Source organism: Ambystoma mexicanum, chromosome 4p, assembly GCF_040938575.1.
Source record: "Ambystoma mexicanum isolate Mex_15411 chromosome 4p, UKY_AmexF1_1, whole genome shotgun sequence".
Lineage (NCBI taxonomy): Eukaryota > Metazoa > Chordata > Amphibia > Caudata > Ambystomatidae > Ambystoma > Ambystoma mexicanum.
The window spans coordinates 647,013,619-647,038,856 of record NC_090927.1 but is presented as its reverse complement, the minus strand read 5'-3'; positions in this window follow the sequence as shown (position 1 = coordinate 647,038,856).

Here is a 25,238-nt window from a genome sequence, read left to right as displayed (position 1 = left end):
CTCCTCTACTTCTTGCTCGCAATTCTCCTCTTGTCCTTTCCCTCGCTGACTTTCTGGGGTGGCTGAGCGTATGATTCTCACTGCTTTATCATTCAGATGGAACAGGAACACTCCCGATCGCCATTCTTTTTCTCGCCCTTGTGATGTAGGTACTCCCTGAGACAATACGGACTGCGCTGGCTCTTGCGTCGCTGGGGCTAATTCCCCTGTTGCACGTAGCAGGGGTGTGAGATCTGCTATGACAACGGTGGTACTTCCCCTTCCCCCGGTAGCATTTGGCCCCTGTCACACAGTGCCCTTAGCCGTGTTATTTTTATTTGTGCATGCGCTAACTGGCGGTCTAAATCTCTGGTTACAGGGGGTGCGCTTGTCGGGCCATACAGGCCTCCTTTGTCATATGGTGGTGGCGCCGTGGCTACCGCTCCATTTGAGGGAGTGGGGGTGGGGCACGCTGGTATATACAGAGGCTCGCTGTATCCTACTGCCGATTTTGTCATTAAGCGGTATATTTTGGTCGTATCATTCTCAACTGTGGTCGTTGTGCATTCACCCTTTGGTGTTCCACTTACCTCTCCCTGTGTTTTCTATTTTTCGATTTTTTTTCTACTTCCTCAAACATTCGCCACAGATCCAATACTTCTCTTCTGTTCTGCAACTGTTTTCCTTTATATTTTGCCAACAAGTGTGTGGATACTAGATCTAACACCCTTTTGTCAAATGACCCTCCCTCTGGCCAGATTGGTGTCACATTGTCCCCTTTTATCTCCGTCACCCATTGATTGTGGTATTTTTGTATCTTGTCACTATATAGTGGGAGGTGTTGGCAAATGTGAGCTAATGGTGTTATTCCCCCCATGATGGTGTTTCTCCCTTCGCTTGTGTGTGTGCACTTGCACCCGATCCTTCCTCTAATTGCACCTTTCAACCACCCTTCCCTTTGTTATAGATCAACAAGATATTAAGCGTTTCTCAATTATTGGCAGTTATTGTGCATCAATATTCAGCATTAGCTCTGTAATCATTGCATTTCAACAGTTCACTTTCACATAGATAACCCCTTACCAACAAATCACTTACAACATTTTGACATACACGACAATAATAGATAAAAAGAAAAAGACATATAACATGCCCATGCACTACCTGTGTGCTTTCATCTCCCCCTTGTTCCAGTTACCGAACACTTTTTACCTTTACCCATTTTACCTGCTCTTCTCATTCACTCCCCACCTCTTACACCCTCTTACTCTTTCCCAGGAATTATTGCTTACAAGGAAAAAGAATATTCTAAATAATTATTCCTAGTCTACTAAATATACAAGACTACTATTTTCTCTTTATCTATACTTATTTATCTGCACTGGACGAGACAATGCTACGCAGCGCCGCCTCCTACCCCGTTCGGGCTAGGATACCTCTTCTCTTCTTCTCCTTACTTCTCACAAAAACCTAATGGCCATACAAAGGACAGATCAGAAAAGCCTCAGCATCACTCACACAGTCCCTACTCTTGGCTTTAACCCACTATCACCTGTTCCCCCTTACCTTTCCTTAGGAATCTTCGCAACCGGCACTCACATGTTCAGTCAGGTAATCCGAGGGTCACCGTTCACGGTCTGACACCAGTCAGGTCCGCACCTCAACCAAGCCATGGCCCGCCTCGGCGAGCAGCTTTTTCAGTTGGGTATTCATGAACCGGGACCCCTTTTCCCCTACTCTTAGTGTGCACAGGCTGGTCGGCCGCGGAGGCAATGGTTTTGCTGGGGGGCGTCCCGGATCTCGCTGCACGGTGCGGGCCTCGAGTCACCTCTCCAAATCACGTCGCAGGGAGGTCACCAAATGTTTGTGCCCTCCCCGTCTTTCTCATGCAAAGGAATTAAATTGACACATCCCTGATGGGGAATGAGGCAAAGAGAGCAGGCTGGGAGAGTTCAAGGCAAGGTTATATAAGTAAATGGCATTCAAAGATCTCTGTTGCCTCTGAGAGCGCTCTGATCAAAATTAATGTTACAATACATTTTATAGGGCAAATGACACAACTAACATAAGATACTAGGTTGGTCCCGGATTGGACAGTCCATATGGTGCCCAAGGTGTGGGTGGCATCTCTTCATCTGGGTTGGCTGCTTGGTTGCCAGGAGGGTGGACGTCAGGCATCTGTGCTCCGAATGGGTGAAGGTCAGGTCACTGTGAAGCAGGGTAGTCACTATCTAAGCTAACATAATATATTCTCAAAATACATGCACTAAATAATAATCATTCGTAGTGTTTGAATAGTTCATCATGTCTCTATAAAAGTCACACGTATATCTGTACTATCAATTACATTGGATTATAGAGGCTTTAGGTTAAGGGTCTTGACCACCATAATAACACTGGTTGAAGTTAGGGTCTGCGTTCATGAGAATCTCTGGTATGTGACATTTGTTAGTGGTAGATAACGATATACTGCAGCAGGGGTCTAATGTTAGTTGGGGATCTGTTGGGTGGGCATCATGGCTTGGTCAGTGATCTGGCACATGAAAGCAATAACTTGCAGGGGCACAGGGTCACAATGGCAGTAAATTTCCATTGGCGAGGGTGCGTCGGCAAGGACATGTTTGTGGAGATGGACGAGCTACGTGCTTAGATCATGCTGGTTCACACGCAGGGCAGTGATCTCAGAGGAAGAGTGATGTGTTACATTTATTATAGGTTGCAAGCACCTCCGACTTCAGCGTGAGAATGGGGCCTCAGAGTTTTCTAGTCTGAGTGGGAACGATGGTGGGGGCCATGTGCCCTGTGCGTCTGGCCGGTGCGAGAAAGGGAAGAGAAGCGTTTTGTACTATCGTAGTGAGGCCTTGTCATCAAGATGGAGTTGAAAGGGGGTACAAAAATGGATGCCCTGTGTCCTGCACAGTGATCCCATCTACGCAAATGTTAACCGAAGTCGACATCGCGTAAGGCCGAGGGGCGAACCCATCACTGGAGGCACTTGGTCCGAGTTTTCTACTGAGAAATAAAGGACGCGAGGGGCCTGATGGCCCCTCGCTCCCACACAAATGCTCTATTGAAAGTTGCACTCCTAGAGTGTGTACATTTTCCATTAGATCTAATGGCAAATAAACTACTTTACCACAAATGCCTTTCACCAATTCAGAGGAAGGTAATTTTGCTGTTTTTGGATGAAGGTGTATAATTCCTTGAAATGAGTGAACTGTTTGAATTATTATGCTCTCATAAAAATTGAGTTGTTGCAGGATTCTTGGTAGTGGGAACAATTTCAAATTATTTGTAATAGCACGTGATGGGGTGTGGTTGTAGTCTAATTTTGTAGTACAGTAACGGCAACATATTAGGCGTTCAGTTAGTTCATATTTGTTTTCTGCTAAAAGGTAGAGAGCTAATTCAAACCATTTACAGTCTTCATTGTCTTCTATTTTGTATGCTATGTCTACATTTTTTGTGTTCCTTTTGTAAAAGGTTCTGGGGCAACACACACACACATGGTTTGGTACTTCAGCCGATGACCTTTTAAATTTTACTATTTCTTTTCTGTATGTGTGTAATAGAAGGTTGTTATGTGCAGAATTGTTGCTACTATGTTCTAAAACTATTGTATTTTGTAAGTGGCTTTCACTTCCAAAATACTTTTTCTGGATACGGTCAATTTCTTCTTGTAAGTATTTCGGTGTACCATGCTGAACAGTGTTATTTAAAATGCCTAATTCTGAAGCTGAGTTTTTGCATAGAATATTTTATACACTAGATCTCTTACACTTGAATGATGTATTGATATCCTTTTGATATCATGGAAGGTGCTTTTGCAAATAGGGCCAGAAATGCAGGCTAATGAATTTCCTTGTAGTCCTGTGTATTTGTGCACTGGACAAATATCCATATTTTGCAGCACTTTCATTTTACTTTTGTCTTTACCTTTTACATACTGATTGAGAAACTGACATAAAGATTTGAAAGCTTTGTTTGGAATGGCACACATTGATGTGCACGGCCATTTGTAGACTGGACAGTGTAGTTCTGCTGAATCGAGAGGTAATTCTGAGTTTACAGCGGATACTTTTGTAAGCAGTGTTTTATGTTCCATGATGGTAGTATTGATTTTCTCATACCCTCGTCCACTGCTATGGATGGCAATTGTGTTTGTTTGATTTTGTTTGTATGCTTCTTCATTAAAATATGGTTCTGTGGTTGTTGTGTGACTCCATTCACCACCACAAACATTTAAAACATTATTTTTGTTCACATTTTGTTTATTGCTGAGTTTCTTTTGTAGTTTGGTACTTAGTTTTGTTAGTGCTTTCATCCTAGTTAACACTAATATAAACAACTTCCTTTTTAGGAGGATTGCACTGTCCACAAGAGTTTGTAGGATTAACTTTCTACGGTAGGTTTGAAGGGGTGAGGATGATTTCGGTCCTCTTCTTAGTAGATTATGAAGGACTCTGTGACGAAACATTTTTGATAAAATACTTTTTTTACTATGGGTTCTTGTTACACTATCAGGATTAGTAGGAACATTGTTAGCTGTACTGGTAGCCGATTGTTTGCCAACATTTTTATGTTTTGTGACACATTTTGATGGAGGATGTAAAGTTTCGGTAGTTGGAGCTTCTTTTGTTTTGCTAACCGACTGCATTAGCTGGTTCCTTCCAACATTCTCTATAAACTGTACAACAGATGGATGCTTAGATTGGGCACTTTTATTTTGTTTTGCTCTACTTCTGCGTTGCTTTCTACAGCGTTTCTTTTTGGTAGGCATTCTTTGGTGTCTGTTGAAAAAAAGAAGGCATACTTTGGTCTGTTGTATAATGTATGTGTGCTGTGTGCATGCGTGTATGAGTCTGATGGGGAAACTCTTTGTTATGGTGTGTGAATGTGTATTGGACTCTTGCAATTATTTGGTAATGCTGTTTTACTGTTTGTATACTAGTACAGTGTGCTTCAGATGAGACTACAAAGTGGGCTAGTGGTGACGAGAAGCATTATTAATAAACAAAATGCCATAAACTTGCAACAGCAACTACTTTTCTAAATCTAACCTTCTATGGATTACGTACGTTATTTGAGTTCCAAACAACAGGGATTTGTGAGCCATTCTGCCTGTTGTTCTTTGTTCAATAAATGGATATTTGTAGGTAGAATGGTTCAAAAATCAATATTTGCTTTGGTGCCCAAATTAAACAGATAACCCATGCAGCCTCTTTGAGGAGTAGTTAAAATATAAAGGTAGTTCTGTACTTAATTTTTTTTTGCAAAATGACCAGGTTTCTTCGGATATGTCTTCTGCAGTGTAGATGCTGTTGATTCTCAGGAGAGTAGTCTTCACTGCGATTCAAAAAAACAAAACGAATTACTTTGTGTGTTTACAGCAGTGCTGATACTGCACACATTAATTCTGCATCGTTCATCAGAGCATTCTCCTTTCATATTTGAACCCAGTTAATGTGCGCATTTCACTTCACTCTGTGCAGGCTTTGCATGGCATTTGCAATATGTTACTTGCAAGTCCTTCAAAATTGCGAACATTTTTAAGGTTATGAAAATGCCTTGTTTTTACAAGGTGTACTATCAATAGGAGAGAGGTTTGTAAGCGATAGGGCATAGTAGTAGATGGCAAAACATTTTCTACTTGCAATTCAAAAGCACAATGCTGAAAAATCAGGAGGCCCTCAGAGGGATATGTCACCACAGCAATCGGGAGTGCTTACTTTTGTCATACGATTACATTGTAAGTAGCATTACTGTAGGTCGTAAACAGTATACAATTCTGACATTTTCTAATACAAAATCGAGTTTCGCCCTAAATAGGCATCCTTGCAACGTTTGTATAGGTTATGCGGAAGTCAGTAAGAAGTCGTGCGGTTTGTCAATGATAAATCGGACATCTTGCACTTAAAAGGGGAAGCGTTGGTATGTATTGCCTATGCACATTTAGCAGCATTAATTTGTTTTACATTAAATCATAAAGGTTGCACATGTTCTCCGATTGAAATATAAACACCTGTACTCTATACTCATGCATGTGCGCATTTATGGAGTTGTACATAGAAATTTGCAACACTTGCACAGTAGCTTCTGAATTAGGTTCTTTGCAATAACATGGAACTTCCATTTAGAATTATCGACAGTCATTTTTTAAGTGCGCAATGTTGATGACAGAGTTACACTTAGTGATTTTCAATGTGATTGGTCGATGGTTGTGTGACTGCTTAGTTGTGTCCACTGATGGACTTGATTTGCTACCGCTGTGGAAAGGGTGAAAAGACTGGATAAGAGTTGCATGCCACATGCAGGCAACGGTTGTCCGCGGGTAGGGCGTGTCACATACAGGTTTCTACAGCAAATCCTGCATGAAAGGGGAATGTAGGCATCAGCTAATCAGATGTTCACATTACTCTTTTGTGTCCAAAGAAGGTGCGTACACTGAAGATGGCAGAGGTGGAGAGGGTCAGGGTTTTGGTGTTTTGGTGCTTGGAGACATTTTTGTCCATGGCTTACAACATTATGAATAGAGTAGGCATGTGGCACACCATTTCAATGTGAGAGGAATGGAGGTGGTGTGGAATGATGACACTGATGCCAATGTTGTGCCAATTCTGCAAGTTTGCAGACACATACGTACGATGACCTCTCTTCATGTGGTGATTTTGCACTACATTGCTTGCCATTTGGGCTACGTGACTGCACATACTTTGTTGGCAGATTTGGGACAGTTGGTTGAAGCACTCATGAACATCTTTCCAACTGCAAAAGTATTTTTTTCTGGTTTACTCCCTAGAGTACAATGGGACAACAATTCTTTTTTCTGTCCAGATCAAAGTATTGGGAGGTGTATCATTAATCACTGCATGCATGTGTTTATGTTATGTGCTGGTATGTTTTTCTGCAGTCACAAAAACATTGTTCCAAGTAATGCAGATTATTTTGAAGAAGATGGTGTTGCGCTATCTTTGGGAAATGCGATGTTCTGTAATGGTTGTAGTAAGGACAAAGAAATACAAAAAAATAAACAAAATAACAGATGTCTGTAAGGTATCTGCCCAAAAATAAAAATAAAACGGCTCTTTTCAGAGCCCACCTTAAAGGGGAAAAAGGGGAATAATACTTTAACGTACCGTCGTCACGCTCTGATTCTATACATACTCTGATCCGCGGACATGTTGGTTGGTTCCAGCCAGCCTATATCAGCAAGGGTAATTCTGGGGTGGAGATGCATGTAAATGAAAAGGAGCGGATTTAGGGATTGGTCAATAAAGTTCAGTGGGTGGGTTCTGAACGGCGAGATTTAGTAAGGCCGTCTTCTCCCTGACAGGAGACCACACAGCCATAGCTTTACGTGCTCGCAAACAGATTATCTGGAGTTTGGGAGACTCATGGATACATTGGTTGAAGGTACATGCAGAAAGCTGCAGTTTATCTGCAGATCTCAGATTTCCTCATGTGGAAGTGCACTGACATGGCGTGCGTGGCATGAGGTGAACTTGGTACCTCTCTGTGTTACTTTACTGACAGAGCATCCTCCAGATATACCTATCATTCATTGCGGAGGAAACAGTTTAGGCCATGTCACTGGAATTTCTTTGCAATTTGCAATGAAGGAAGTACTTGCGAAGCTCATGGACATGTTTCCAAATTGTCAAATACTTTTTTCGTGTATTGCACAAAGACAAATATGGCTGCATTCTTCTGCTTTTGGTCCACAAATGGAGAAAGCGAGACGCAATGTGAATAAGGCTGTTTGTGCCTTTTTAAGAGATGTTGGCATGTCCTCATTCCACAAGGAAAACATTTTGTTTCGCAGCTCTTTCATTTTCCTTAGAGATGGAGTCAATCTCACATATGCTGGCAATCATATTTTTCCTTGCAATGTACAAAATGCATTGCGACCTCTTTTGGATTCACAATAACCTATGTGACAATCCGTTTTCTCCAATCCAGTTTTTGACCGACACAACACACCACCGAAAGGCTCTTTTCAGAGCCACCACTTATTCCCAGCGTGCACTTCATTGTGTTTGCTCCCCTTCCACCCTCCTTTTTTTTTCCCTACAACTGTCTGCAAACTTTTCCACAAGTTCTCTGGGGTCTACAACAGTCACTTCATAGTTCTACTGTTAAACTGAGAAAGGCGGCTCTGAAAAGAGCCTTTTCCTTAATTTTAGTTGTATTCACGTTTATTGGTTCTCAGCACACAACACACTAGGAGAGGAGGCCAAAGGAGGGTAAGGAAGGGACACCAGCCACGGGGATAAGAAAGGGCAAGTAGACAGAGAAAGATATAGGGTGAGCTTCACTTAGGTAAGGAGCAGATCTTCTGGTGCTCCGTGACCATACCCTCAAAAGCACTCCGAAAACTCTCCCCCCTGCAGAGTACTACATCAAAATACTTACACACTATTGTCACCTTTGATAGGTAAGTGTCAACAGTATTGCAAATGGCTTGTGAGGCAGCTGGAGGGAGGTGCTCCCCACAGGAGTGTCTCTTGTGGTGGGAGGATCGGACTCGGAAGATGCTGTGGAGGATCTCAATAGACTATGCTCTTCACATGGCACTACTTTGCGAATGTCCGCAGTGTGGAACAAAGTGAGGTGTTGCTTCATGGTTGTAGTACCAAAGCTGTACACACCAGGTCTCCCGCGACTCAGCACCACCTCGCACTAGTTACATCTCAGCAGGTTCGCACGTGCTTTTGGTACGTTCCCATAAACAGAAAACAACCACCACACCCACGACTCCCGACGAGTGCTCCTAGTGCAGAGTTCCTCCACTTCATTCTCTTCCTCCTCTTCTTCCTCGCTCTCTACATCCTGACCCGTATATCTCTCTGCAGGCGCTCAGGGATGTGGCCTTTTATGGGGGTGGAGGGGTGTGCCTCGTGACCGTCTTCATCCCTGCAAAGCGGTATGAACATTTTACACAAGTCCTCAGGTTAGCTATTGTCTGGGATATGTGAAATTATATTTTTACACTCTACAACATTTTGCCTTGTGTCTACACGTTGTTTTGAACTGCTGTGGAAGCACACAAACTGCGCAAATTAGTCCACATGCTCAGCGTGGATGCCAACACATGATGATGTCCTGAACACATCTGCGACAGAAATGGGTGTCCGCTGGACAGCAAATGCATAGTAACAAACAGGCGCATGCCTGCAAATGTCCTATGGACAGTGTACGGGTTCTCAAACTAATTCAAAGTGCAACACAAGTGAGACAGACAGTTAGGGACAGGCGCAATGTTCGCTATACTTACGGTTGTACTTTGCATGTGCATACATGATATGCTCACTGTACGGACAGGTCCAGTGTCCTGAGGACAACTCCATTTAGTTTGACTTAGAACTTGCCGACCACTGCACCTGTTCTACGGATGCCACCATTTTGGCTGTGGACCATACGGACAGGTATACTGTCCTTAACACACTCCCATTTTGCTCATTTACAACCATCAAAGACTCCTGGTGTGTTCTACAAACATGTTTCATCTTGTTTGTAAGGTGCACGGTGAGGTATAATATCCTTAGGATGCTCCTTTCTGTTACAACTTTAACAGATGTTGCGGTCAAACATCAACTCCATCTTACTTGACATTCGTAAGGGTAGGTGTACTGCCTTTACAACACACACATTCCATTCCATGCGGATAGGTCGAACAGGTGCGCTGTTCGCGAAGATTTTAAGTATTTTTAAAAAACATTTTTCCACAAAACTCTTTAACTACAACTACTATACAAAAGAAATCCAAACACACACACACACTTCAATCCAAAGAAATAGTGGGGGAAGAAGATACTGACACAAATATAGGGGAATTAGGATTCAACACGGGCTGGTTATAAGGAGAAGATTTCTGAGGGGAACAAGGGATGGCTATTTCATCAAAACATCTATTTTCTTCTTGAAGTTTTGGGGATGGTTCACTAGTGAATCGAGAAGCGGGGCAGGTACATCTGGGGCAATGGTAACACACTTTTCCTCTCACACAGTCCTCCACAAACTCCCTTAAAGTTTTAAAATTGTCATTCAGTACATCCATTTCCTGCTTAATCCTTTTCATCCTGTCTTCTTCTCTCTCGTTTGTTGGCCTTTCTTCTTTTTGTTCCTGGTTGGTACAAAAAAATATACATATATTAAATGCCTATAAAATACTGATCAGAATTTTACCTATGCAGAGCAGTGTGTACCATTATTGTCGCTGTCTTCAGACATTTCCTCATGCGGAAAATTATCCTCCAGCCACTTCAAAGTACTAGCCATTTCTGTGTCAAAACAACAGAAGTAATTATTATTTCTGCACCACATACTAAACAAAATTACACACACATACAAAAAATGACCTTCACTCACTATTTTGATGTAATTTCCTTTCGTCCTACTGCATCTGTCCACTGTCGGTCCAGGCTGCAGAGTTTCTGTGAAGTGCTTACGATGGAGGCATCCTTTCTTATTTATGGTACCATCCATTTAATTCTACATGGTTATTAAATGTGTCATTTTCATTTCACACCTTTATGTTTCCATATTTACTCATTACTACTTATAATGGGCCTCATTCCGAGTAGGGCGGTAAGGGTTAACGGTCACCGGTAACGAGACCGGTGCCGTTAAACCCTTACTGCCCTACTACGAGTTCCCTTTGCGGGTCCTTTCTTAACACCTGCTTTTAGCAGGCATTAAGGATGGGGCCCGCAAAGGGACTTTAGTGCTAATAACGGTACCGTAATTTACAGTACCTGTGGGGGCTCAAATGGTAATGGGGAAGGGCCCGGGTGAATGGGGAATTACCGGTCCCTTCAACCTTGGAAGGGACCGGTAATTACTCCATTCACCAGTGCAGAGTTGGAACAATTTTGGAGGCAGCCATGCCGCAAATAGTGGCGTGGTTACCTCCAAAGTTGGAATGAGGCCCAATGTCTATATGTTCTTCGTCTACGTTGCAGATTTTTTGTGTAAGACAATAGTACATTTTCAGATACCCCCTGCATCTTTGGGTAATGTTCATCCCGTCCGCCCACTGTCCGCAAACAAGCGATCAGTCCATCCCTTTCTAATATCAATAGGGAGGTGGTTCTGTATGTTCTATGTTAAATGTATATCAAGTATGTACATTATACTACATATCTCCCACAATCACATGATGACAGTGTATATTCAGCACAACTTCATTGACACAATCTTATGATTAAGTTCCCCTTCCAAAAACCTGAAATTGTCCCATGCATGTGCATCATGAGCTCAGACCAGACCCTAAGGAAAGTACTTTAAGAACACACAATAAGGTTACCGTTTTGATAAACAGCACCTTTTCAATTTTTATATTGTGATTGTCAATGAATGAAACCACCTGGCCTAGATTTTTCAATGCACCAAAATAAGTGAGGCAGACATCAGTGATGTCATCAATGATATTTGTGATGTCATATTTGATGTCCTGGGTGTTAGTCTTAGCAATTCATGTAGATGCTGCGAGTAATGGTTGCTGAGCTTACCAAGGGAAATGTGCAGTATAACATCCCTTTAACAAAGTTGTTTTACTGAATGTACATATATATATATTCAGTGAAAAAACTTTGTTAAAGGGACGTTATGGTTAAGTTGCGCTACTAAAAACCTATGAAATTCAGTGAAAAAAACTTTGTTAAAGGGACGTTATGGTTAAATTGCGCTACTAAAAACCTATGAAATTCAGTGAAAAAACTTAGTTAAAGGGACGTTATGGTTCGAAGTAAAACCGAAAAACCCTTGAAATTCGCCAGTTATGGTAAGCTAAGCAACCATAACTCGCGCCACCACCGTGCACTGCTAAGACTAACACCCAGGACATCAAAGATGACATCACAAATGGAGTCACACTACAAGCACAGAACCATACTTTAATGAAGACGCGTACAAACAAAAACAAACAAATACAATTGCCATACATAGCAGTGGTCGAGGTTATGAAAAAGTTAATAATACCATAATGGAACAAGAAGTACTCCTTACAAAAATATGCCCTGAAAACTTAGAATTACCCCTCCATTCAACTGAATCAGAACGTCTAGTGTACAAATGGCCATGCACGCCAATATGTTACATTCCTAAACAATTTTTCAAGTCTTTACGCCAATTCCTCAATCAATATGTAAAAAGAAAAGACAAAATCAAAATTAAACTACTGCAAAATATGGATACCTGTCCAGTGCGCAAATACACATCATTCAACTATAAGAAATTTAGTCTATAAACAGTACTAAGCTAAAAGTCCTGCTTTAGCACTTAAATAACATTCTTCTACATGGTACAGCAAAAGACCTACTTCAAGCAATTGACTATATCCAGAAAAAATATTTTGAAAGTGAAAGCCATTTACAGAATGAAATAGCTTTAAACCAAATTAGCAACAATTCTACACATGGCAACCTTTTGCTAAACACATAAAAAAAAAATACTAAAATTTAAAGGTACATCAGCTGAAGTACCAAACCATGTATGGTTTTATAAACGTAACACAACAACTGTAGACCTATCATATAAAATAGAAGACAATGAAGATTCTAAATGGTTTGAATTAGCTCTCTACCTTGTAGCAGAAAATAAATATTTCACTACAAAACTTGACAACAACCAAACTCCTTCACTTGCTGTCACAAATAATTTGGAATTATACCCACTACCAAAACCCCTACAATAACTTAATTTATATGAGAGCATCATAATTCAAACAGTACACCTATTTCAGGCAATAATACGCCTTCAACCAAAAACAGTAAAATTACCTCCCTCTGAATTGATAAAAGGCATTTGTTACCATTAGAACTAAAAGAAAATGTGCATACTCTAGGAGTGCAATGTCCAATGCAGCAATCTTTAATTATCTTAGTAAATGGAGTACATACAAAAGACAAAAAAATATGGCAACAGCTGGTAGATTTACATATAGTTAGACAAGCCTTCCAATATCTTAAAGAGAATAATGAAAATTACAAAGAAATTTATATTGAGGAAAACTTGAAAGATACAACTGAAATAATTCAAGAAACACAAGAAGCTGGTCAATTTGAGCTACTAGGTCCTGCTACAATATCAAATACTTTAGACCATTATACAATTCATCTGTTGCACTGTAATGACACCATAGAAGATGCACTGGAAACATACCAAATGCGTCAAACAAAAGGATCACCAATCAGCGTATGGGAAAAAAGTATAGAAGCACGTGCTTTTCCTCTACTCTTTCCTACTGGCAAAGGAGGAAGGTATGATGATAGACCTATTCAAATATCAGCTTCAGAATACCGCTCATTACGGATGTATTCTGAAGATCCCAGATTTAGACAAAATGTGGAATACATATTCCACCTACTCTTTGAAAGTGAACTAGCAACTTTATGTTACGGAGTTGCACACATATTAAAACCAGGATACCACTTTCAAAATATGACAGCTACACAATTATTACAAAAAGTGCAACAAAAGGATGAGGTTTTACAATCAAATATTACAAATCTATTAGCAAATATGCGTGGTACTAAAGAGTACTGGATTCAACATCACAGAGATGTACGTTGTATGATCAGAAACCTTGGCCCACCCACTTGGTTTGTTCCATTAAGTTGTTCAGAATATGCATGGGAAGCTTTACATGATTTCCTACGCATATCAAATAAAAACAAAACAAACATAGATATGCTAACACCAGGAGAACTTTGCCCTTTGGATCCTGTTAATGTTTCAAGATATTTTCACCATCGCTTCATTGCTATGCTACATTTTATTTGTAATAAAACTGTTCCTCCCCTTGGAGAAGTGCAACACTTCTTTTGGAGAAAGGAATACCAAGCCAGAGGAGCACCACATATCCACATGCTTTTATGGATTAAAGATGCTCCTAAATTTGGTCAAGACAGTGATGTCACTGTTTTACAGATTATTGAAAAATATGTCACTTGTGAAATTCCATCAGAATCCACAAATAGTGATCTTCATGCACAAATTTTACAATTTCAAAGACATAAATGTGCCAAATATTGTTGTCGTCGCAAATACAAAAGCAAAGGGAAATACTACACCAAATGCCGATTTGGTTTCCCTTGACCAGTTACAAATACAGGTCAAGTGAACAACCTCATGTCTTCAGTTAGACATAGTGTTAAAGGTAAATCACCTAAAAATACAAATTACATAAAAAGAAAAGAAGAAGAAAAATATATCAATGATTATAATGCAATCATTGCCCACTTATGGAATGCAAACATAGATGTGCAGTACATTGCAGACAATTGTACTGCAGTTGCACGATATGTCACAGCATACTTAACCAAAGCAGAAAAGACAGAGCTCCAAGATCTCTGGAATGACCTGTCATCAGATAAAACAGTGTCTCAGAAATTATACAGCTTGGGCATAAAAATGCTCTCCCATAGAGAATGTGGATCATATGAAGCAGCTGATCATTTAACTGGTACTGCATTGTATGGCAAATCTGAAAATATAGTATGGCTAAGTCTTGGTCCAGCTAAATCTAGAAAAAGAGTTCTAAAACATACAAAGATATAGAAGCAATAGCCAAACATGATCCCAACAGCCAAGACATTTTAAAACACAATTCATTGGACACATACTACCCAAACAGAAGTAATACTTTGGAAACCATGTGTCTATACCACATAGCCCAAAACTACACATACAAAAATAATATAAAACCTGATGAAAAAAAAAGGTAAATACAGAGTGACAAACTGTGAAGGCAGCTTAGTTAAACTCACTAAACCACATTTAATTAATCATATCAAATTGTCATTGAATAATCCTCAACATAAAGAAATATATTACATGTCCCTGCTACAACTCTTTAAACCATGGAGAAAAGAAGAAGAAATACTAGAAAACTATGACTCATATGAAGATGCTTTCAAAGCAAATGAAAGCACTATAACTGATGTAAACTTTACACAATACAAAACAATGTTGCACAATGAACAGCAACACGAAGAAGAACTCCGGGATCAACTAGATAAAGACACTCCTGACAGTAGTCAACCTTCTGTAACAGTAAGCCAAGAACCACTGGGAGAACCACTAATAATAAATGAGGCAGAATTAGCTATGATAGAAGTAGAAAACACCATGTGTCAGTATGAAGATAAAGAAGACTTAACTATAATACAATAAAAACTAAACAACAAACAACATAGCAATTTTCAAGAAGTAACAAAACGAATTGCACATGGTGTACAACATGAAAATAAAGAATGTTCCTGCCATAATTATAAACCTATACTACTGTACGTCAGTGGTGAAGCTGGTTCTGGCAAAACATTCCTAATCAAAATCATCAGTAAATTCTTTCAACAATTGACAAACAAACTGTCAGCTGTTGTCACTGCCCCCACAGGTTTAGCTGCCTACAACATAGGTGGTGTCACTTTACACCGATTACTACTATTGCCAGTAGAACACCAGAACAAATTAGACTATTACAAACTTTCTGCAGAAGCTGCAATGGAACTACGCAGAGTATTGAAACAAATGAAAATGCTACTAATAGATGAAGTGAGCATGGTCTCCAACCTAATGTTGGCTTTGATTCACCTCAGATTACAAGAAGTACTGAAAACAAACTATGAAGAGCTCTTTGCAGGAAAACACATTATTGTTTTCGGAGATCTTCTTCAATTGACACCAGTAAAAGGTGAGCCTAATTTTTAAAACATTAGGACACAAACTCTGCCGTAAAACTGTTGGCAGCATTGGAAATGTCAACCTTTGGCAACATTTCCAATACAGAGAATTAACAGAAAACATGTGGCAATCTGCAGATCCCACTTCTGCCAACATCTTAAAAAGTATCAGAGTTGGTATACTCTCTAAAGAAGCAGAAACAATATTAAAAACCCGGCAAATTAATGCACTTTATGGTGATAATGCATGTGCTACAGATGTTATGGAACAATTAGCCCACAAAAATGTCAATTGTATGGCCTTAATGCCAACTCTTGCAAGCTGTTTCAAATTCAATGAAATAATGTTAAGTAAAGAAATGCAACCAATAATGGAAATTATCACCACAGACAAACTAGATGTACATGGTATGACACTACATATGTGTGACCAAGCCACAACAAGACTAAATAGTTTAGAAAAATCAATCTCAAACACAGCAGGCTTAGAAAAGATATTAAAAGTATCCTTAAATTGCAGAGTAATGCTTAAACGTAAGCTTGACGTGGACCAAGGACTAGTTAATGGAGCACTGGGTACAGTTGTTGGCTTTCAAACATACCCATGTGACAACAAAATTCAGTTTGTCAATATACTCTTTGACAAACTTTCAGAAGTTAAAAGGATAGGATGCTCAACAGCTCGATTCCTTCTCTTCAAAGACATGTATGAACGCAGAGAACAAGTTTCTCTAACTCTTGCATACGCAGTCACGATTCATAAATCAAAAGGTCTTACCCTAGACAAAGCAATGATAGATATTGGTAACTCCGTCTTTAAAGAAGGCATAAGCTACGCAGCACTATCACGCTTACGTACACTTGGCGGTCTATTTCTAAACAACTTTGATTCAAGTAAAATAAACTCTGATATTCATTGCATTTTAGAATACAATAGACTTCGCTCACTATACACTCCCCATCTAAACACATATTCTGTTCCACAAAAAGTAAAACATTATAAAAGAAAAATAAATAAAACAGAAAAGCAACAGGATGTCACTGCAAATCCTCCAAAGAGAGTAAAAGAAAGTAATACTTCATCAAGTACCACAAGCAAAAAAGAATCAATTAGGGAAAGTAAACCAGGTACTTCTTCAAAGAAGGAAGACAAACTCCAAAAAAAAGCAGTCAGATACAGAACTACCTGGTGCATTTAAACTCTCAAATACAGTTGGTGTAAGTTGCTACGCAAATGTAGCAATGAATATTCTATTTCAATTACCACCAATTGTTGAGAACATTTACTTACACAGTACAGACCCAATGTGTTTGCAAATGTTAGTACTTCATAGAAATGCAGCAAACAATCCTGACAACACGTATAGTGGACAACAATTGGACTACTGTGATGGAATGGTGAAATTCACTATAATCTCACAGGAAGATCCACAGAAATTTCTAATGTACTTACTACAAGTACTGGAAAACAAAAACATACCTATAAATGAAATCTTCCAGATTTCATACATGTGGAAACATACATGCACTCTCTGCAACAATGTGACACAACAAGAAATCCCCAATGAACGCTTCGTATATATCAGTACCTTATTGTGAATCCATTCCATTTCAGCAACTTGGACAATATGCAAACCATGGTAGATTATGTTCTACCTGCAATTCAGATAATCGCTCCACGTTATTAATACAAACACATAGTAAACACGTAATACTAATGCTTCTACGTTACAATGCAGATGGTACCAAAAACAACTGCAAGCTGACTGGATTCACACATGGTCAAATATCACTTGGTAAGAAAACCTTCACAACAATAGGTATAATCTACCACGCAGGAGCCACAACCAATTCAGGGAACTGCAATGCATATATAAAAAAGAAATGTGGATGGTTTCAATGTAATGATAGTACCATTACTCTAAAACAGAGATTACCAGCAAATCTTACAAACGCTTATTTAATGTTCTTAAAACCAAAATTTGATAACTAAACTGTACTTAAACCTCAAGTAAACTTGTAGTAAAAATATAAACTGTTAGAATATTCCAAAAGCTATCTAACTGCCCAAAGATTCTACAACAATTAATCACATAAATGAATACCACTAAATTAGAGCAAAAAATAGACAATTAGAATACGCCAATTGGTATCTAACTGTCCCGAAATTTAACAATATCCAAACAGATAAATCAATACCACTAAAATATATCAAAAACTAGACAGTTAGAATACGCCAATTGGTATCTAACTGTCCCAAAATTTAACAATATTCAAACAGATAAATCAATACCACTAAAATATATATAAAAAAAAAAATAGACAGTTAGAATACGCCTACTGGTATCTAACTGCTCCAAAATTTCATAATATCCAAACAAATAAATAATATGTTCCTGCTCCAAAAAAATGTATAAAGCATTAGCCAAAAACAACAAATGAACACTGAAAACAAACAAACAAATAAACTGTAGCATAACAGAAAAAGGTTTTTTTTTAATCCAACATGGATTTTTTTTCTCCCACAGACCCAATGATTTTAGCAACAAACAGAGAAACTGAGCAAATTGCACAGTACTCTGGTTTGTAATCCACTAAATATGAGGGTACAAAAAAAAACAAATGTTGATTATACAACGTAAAAAGTCATTACAAAATACTAATACTAACATGCTATTTTCTTTTATCACAGAAATTAACAAGAAATACATATACTCCAGTTACTAAACCAAACAGTAAGTATATTATACACTCTATGCCCTGGCCACAACCATCACAGCATATCACACCCATAGTATCTTATAACTTTGTCCCTTATAAATTTGTTTTTGACCCACATTTATAAGCAACTATAAATGTGATATGCTGTGGTGGTTGTGGCCAGGGCATAGAGTGTTGGGTGCATGGCCAAATGGGCACCCAACACTCTATGCCCTGGCCACAACCACCGCAGCATATCACACCCATAGACTAAAACATTTCAACTATGGCCTATGGAAACTTTTAATGTCCGCGGACATTACCAGTGTTCTTAGAACACTTTCAATTTGCCAGCAAACAATACGGACAGCGTCTTCAGAACACCCCCTATGAACATTTCAGGAAAACGCGAAGGTTCTTAGAACACTTTCAACTTGACAACGAACAATACGTACAGCGTCCTCAGGACACCCCCTACGAACATTTCAGGACAACGCGTGTGTTCTTAGAACACACCCCCATTTTGTTTATGTGCGAACATTTCAGGACAACGCAAGAGTTCTTAGAACACTTTCAACTTGGCAACGAACAATACGGACAGCGTCCTCAGAACACCCCCATTTTGTTTATTTGTGAACATTTCAGGACACCCCGAGTGTTCTTAGAACACTTTCAACTTGCCATCGAACAATATGGACAGCATCTTCAGTACAGCCCCTGCGAACATTTCAGGACACCACGAGAGTTCTTAGAACACTTTCAACTCGACAACGAACAATACGGACAGCGTCCTCAGGACACCCCCTACGAACATTTCAGGACAACGCGTGTGTTCTTAGAACACACCCCCATTTTGTTTATTTGCGAACATTTCAGGACACAGAAACAGTTCTTAGAACACTTTCAACTTGCCATCGAACAATACGGACAGCGTCTTCAGGACAACCCCTACGAACATTTCAGGACAACGCGTGAGTTCTTCGAACACACCCCCATTTTGTTTATTTACGAACATTTCAAGACACCGAGACAGTTCTTAGAACACTTTCAACTTGCCATTGAACAATACGGACAGCGTCCTCAGGACACCCCATACGAACATTTCAGGACACCACGAGAGTTTGTAGAATACTTCAGGGCAACGCGTGTGTTCTTAGAACACACCCCGATTTTGTTTAAGTGCGAACATTTCAGGACAATGCGAGAGTTCTTAGAACACTTTCAACTTGACAACGAACAATACGGACAGCCTCCTCAGGACACCCCCATTTTGTTTATTTGCAAACATTTCGGGACACAGCAAGTGTTCTTAGAGCGTCTTCAGGACACCCCCTACGAACATTTCAGGACACCGAGAGAGTTCTTAGAACACTTCAGGACAACGCGTGTGTTCTTAGAACACACCCCCATTTTGTTTATGTACGAACATTTCAGGACAACGCAAGAGTTCTTGGAACACTTTCAACTTGACAACGAACAATACAGACAGCGTCCTCAGAACACCCCCATTTTTTTATTTGCGAACATTTCAGAACACCCCGAGTGTTCTTAGAGCACTTTCAACTTGCCATCGAACAATACGGACAGCGTCTTCAGGACACCCTCTGCAAACATTTCAGGACACCGAGACAGTTCTTATAACACTTTCAACTTTCCATCGAACAATACAGACAGCGTCCTCAGAACACCCCCATTTTGTTTATTTGTGAACATTTCAGGACACCCGAGTGTTCCTAGAACACTTTCAACTTGCCATCGAACAATAAGGACAGCGTCTTCAGGACACCCCCTGCGAACATTTCAGGACACCGAGACAGTTCTTAGAACACTTTCAACTTGCCATCGAACAATACAGACAGCGTCCTCAGAACACCCCCATTTTGTTTATTTGTGAACATTTCAGGACAACGCGAGAGTGCCTAGAACACTTTCAACTTGACAACGAACAATACGGACAGCATCCAAAGAACACCCCCATTTTGTTTATTTGCAAACATTTCAGGACACCCCGAGTGTTCTAAGAGCGTCTTCAGGACACCCCCTACGAACACTTCAGGACAACGCGTGTGTTCTTAGAACACACCCCCATTTTGTTTATGTACAAACATTTCAGGACAACGCAAGAGTGCCTAGAACACTTTCAATTTAACAACGAACAATACGGACAGCGTCCTCAAAACACCCCCATTTTGATTATTTGCAAACATTTCAGGACACCCCGAGAGTTCTTAGAACACATTCAACTTGCCACAGAACAATACGGACAGCATCCCCAGAACACCCCCATTTTGTTTATTTTCAAACATTTCAGGACACCGCGAGTGTTCTTAGAACAGTTTCAGCTTACTTGCGAACAAAACGGACACATAATGAGTCCTCCGAACTCCCCCATTCAGTTTATTTAGAACATCGCAGAACACCCGTGATGTCTGCAGACAAATCGAACACAAAAAGAACGTCTACCACATAAAAAAGCACAACATTCCATCCTCCCCAAACACTCCTACACACCAACACACTCTACTAAATACACATTTAGAACAAACTTTCACCGCGCTGTCCGCGGACGTCCGCGAATCCAAGATGGCGGGCGCTACCGAAAATCTGACACGCTTCACACTGAACACCATCCAATCAGTGAACACGTCACATGTCCGCAGACATCACACAAGCTGATTGGCCAATCAGGACACTGTCCACGGAGCGAACAGGGAAGTGTGTCCGCGGACCGAACACAGATATCACTAATTTTTTTTTAACCTACTTTTTGGTCATTTTTTTAAAAAACTACTGGACGGATTTTCACCAAATTTGCAAAAGCACGCTTTTGGGACCAAGCCGCTGCTCCTGGTCCAAATTTGGTGAAAATCAATCCAGCGGTTTGGACTGTAGGCGCGAGTAAATTTTTTTCCCATTCAATCTATGGGCAAAAAAAGTTTTGGGATCCCCCCTATAACTTTGCCCCCCCCCCCCGGATGAACCCTCATCAAACTTTGCAAAAAAATTCGGAGTGGTCCATATACTTTTTTTTGCAAAGTTTGGTGAGGATTCCTCCAGGGGGAGCAAAGTTATAAGCCGCCCAAAAAGTGCTCTTCCTATGGAAAAAGCAACTTTACCATAACTACATGGCCACTAGAGTATAATATACATTATCCTCACATACCGCGCTCACTCACAAAATACGGTAAACCAGTTTTATCAAAAAAGCGGCAAATGGCTACGTTTATTGTGGAATCAATCCATTCTGTGAGTTATATGTTTGGACCTTTAGTTAACTACAAAGACTGTTTGTACCTGTGATATATCACCACTAATTGGTCTCCTGTAAGGATAATTAATTGAATATACCAGGAACAATGAGCAACATTTGTGCCCAACAAGTAAATGTTTGTACATGTGATGTATAATCACAGACTTAGTTTGCATGCAGTAGAACTATGTTATGTGTTAGATGGACAATTTACATGAACTCTCAGTTGCCAGATATTGTGTATAACAAAAACACAGTTTAACATAGCATAGCAAGTTGCCCAGTTTAGCATAGCATAGCAAGTTGACAATTGACATGAACTCTCAGTTGCCAGATATTGTGTATAACAAAAACACAGTTTAACATAGCATAGAAAGTTGCCCAGTTTAGCATAGCATAGCAAGTTGCCAACACGTGTTTCAACCCTCTAGGGTCATCACCAAGGGCGTGTAAGTATTGCTATAAGACTACAAACAAAAAATGGCATAGTCATACATCCCTGCCTGTCCCGAGCCCTGGAGCAGCACAACTCGCCCCCTCATCCGAGGAGCAGGAGATCCACCTCACTGCAGGAGCAGTGCCCAGGATCCTTGGCCCGAAGGTAAGCCTTCTGGCCAGACAGCACAATTGTGCGTCCGTGAAAGCGTCTCCCTGAAAGTGTGGCAGAACGCCATCTCATCGCAGAATATTTCAGCTGCCACCTCCAAATTCACATCTGATGCATCTATTTCAGCCAGCATTATCCATTTTCTCTTTGTTTGCCCAATTTGTTTCTATCTACCATTATCCACCACGAGTTGCGGCAATTTAAAGATGGCTGCCCGATTGATGCAAGGTTCATCCGCCTCCATCAGAGCTTAACTGCGCCCTGATTGGCCCTCCTGGTGCTCTTGAGCACCAACCACAGGCGAGTTGAGCTGGCGCACCAACAACGAAGGCTCACGGCAACAAAGGCTTCCTCCCTGCCTGTCCCGAGCCTGTCACTTGCCGTCAGGCCGTTGGCCAGAAAACCTGCACATTTTACCCAACCCTTAGGAATGGTCAAGGTAACCACATACCTCCTATACATGGCATCAACGTAACTGTACTTCAACCTCCCTTTATCTACGGACATGCATACCTCTGTCAACTAACGTCCTCATCTGGCCCTCCAACTTCCTAACTTCCCAGGTGCCAAAGAACTCTTGATCACAGGTACTGCACATCTCTGCACTGCTCACTTTATATGTTTTATTTAATGTCCTATTGGCTTGCGCATTCAGTTCCCTCAATTGCTTTGCTCTGGCAACCAGACTACTCATTTGCCCTACTGCTTCGACAGGCACTGTACTACCATCCTCTTAGCCTAAATGTGTCACCTTGCATTATATGCTCCTGCATTGTATTCATTGCATTATACTCAACTCTCATTCTAGCCAAATTAGGCTTTGAACCTAGGCATTACCCAATCGCACTGTAGCTATTCTATGTCCCTAATCTAGGTGCTACCCCCTACTGCACTTCTCGCCAATCTGTGCCTCGTGATATCAGATGTTACCCTCCTCCTGCATGCACTGTAGCTATACTGTGTCCTTGGAATTCAGATGCTACCTACTTTAGCCAAATTTTGTCCCTTGAACATAGATGTTACTCACATGGTATTTTAGCCAAACTGTGTCTTTTGAATTTAGATATCTCTCTGATTTCTAGTCTAACCTTGCTACTCAGTACCCACGTGCCACCTGCACTGTACCTCAGCTATAAACCTCTGACCCAGGGAGAGTCCAATTCTACACTGGCCAAGGCCTATGCTCTGGGCCCATAGTAAATAAACTACCTTCTCCTTCAAATATCTGATACAAACTACTTAGCATGTGGCCCCTGAACACAAGCCTGATCGCCTGCCACCTGCTCACCCTAAAGACTCAGCACTCCTTTGTAAGCCAGCCCAATTACCTATCAATACGTATTCAATTACCAGTAATACCAAGCCCCCTAGCTACGCCCCTCTTCATACTTGTAACACACAGCCACTATCACCTACCAGCCTCCCCCGCTCAGGGCCGGTCTTACACCAGATTGCACCACATGCGGAAAGCATCGATGGCGCCCCCCGCCCCCGACACCTAACAAATGACAACCAAAAAATGTGTTACAAGTGTTGTAAATAGGGTACTTCATTAAGAACCAGATAGAAATACAAATGCAATAGAAAATGCATACACTAGGCACTAGGTGACAGTTTTAGAATGTTACCTGTATCATGTGTTCAAAAAGTAACTTTTCTTGACTTTGCCCTTGCGAATTGAAGCACAGCATCGGATAGATCTAGGGATTGGCCAATGTCCTTTTCGATTGATAATATAGCAAGCGATGTCAGTCTTTCATTGGCCATTGTTGATCGAAGGTATGTTTTAATGAGCTTCAGTTTGGAGAAGCTGCGCTCACCACTTGCAACTGTGACGGGCAGAGTGAGCAGAATCTTCAATATCCAGACATTTGGGAAAATGTTCTTCAGGTTAGCATCATGAATATACTGGAGAACTGGTAGTGGTGTAACTGTCCCTCTTGGTAACATGTAGCGTATATTTTCCAATTGAACATGAAGGTCCTTGCCATTGATGTCAGAAGATTCACCATGTTTTAGTGTCTGTTGCAGGTTTGTACAATGCTCCAATAGTGTTTTTTTGTCCATAGGAAGCTTGCTAAGGTCATACAGAAAGCCCCAACATTGTTCATGATCCTTAATTTGTCCAAACATTTCTTCAATTGAACCATGGGCTGTGTCAACAAGCACATAAAAAAAACTCCCTCATGAACTTTTCCTCTGGGCTTTGGGTCTGTGTTAGATCATCTATGCCCTCATAATCAAACTGCCTCTTTCTTTGAAGAATATGAATCTCCTTGAAGGCAGGCTCAACTTCTAGGTCAGCTGCCATTTCTTTGGCAGCAATGATGGCATTTTCAAATCCATTGTCTCTGTATGCTACAAAGAACTGAATGCATCCTTTCATCAAAGAAGTAGCAGTCACAATGTCCACTGACTTATTTTGTAATGTCTTGCTCACAATGTTAATCTGAAACAAGATATCGTGCCAAACTACAAGAGAAACCAGAAATTTTAAGTCAGTTATCTGGTTAGCCAGACTTTGGGCCTCATGTCTGACTCCAGCATCAGCTTTGCTTAACTGTGCTAATTCCATTAGTGCGTCATAGATGTCAGTCACTTGGAACCTTACTGCTTTCACGCTGTCATAGCGACTCGCCCAACGGGTGTCGCTTAGCGGCTTTACAGTGAGATTTCTAACATTATTTGTGAGTACATTCCACCTAATAGTAGATGCAGAAAAAAGAGTGTATATTCTTTGTAGTAATCCAAAGAGAGTTACTGAATCCAAAGATGACAATGCAGCATCGGATACCAGATTTAGGGAATGACAGCCGCAAGACACAAAAAATGCTCTTGGATTAAGAGCAAGAATTCTAGATTGAACCCCACTGTGCTTGCATTTCATGTTTGCGCCATTGTCATATCCTTGACCATGGCAGTGTTCAAGCATTATTTTATTTTCATTCAGGATATTTATAAGCAATTCAGTTAAGCCTTTTCCGGTAAAGTCATCCACAGGCTTAAAGCAGACAAAGTG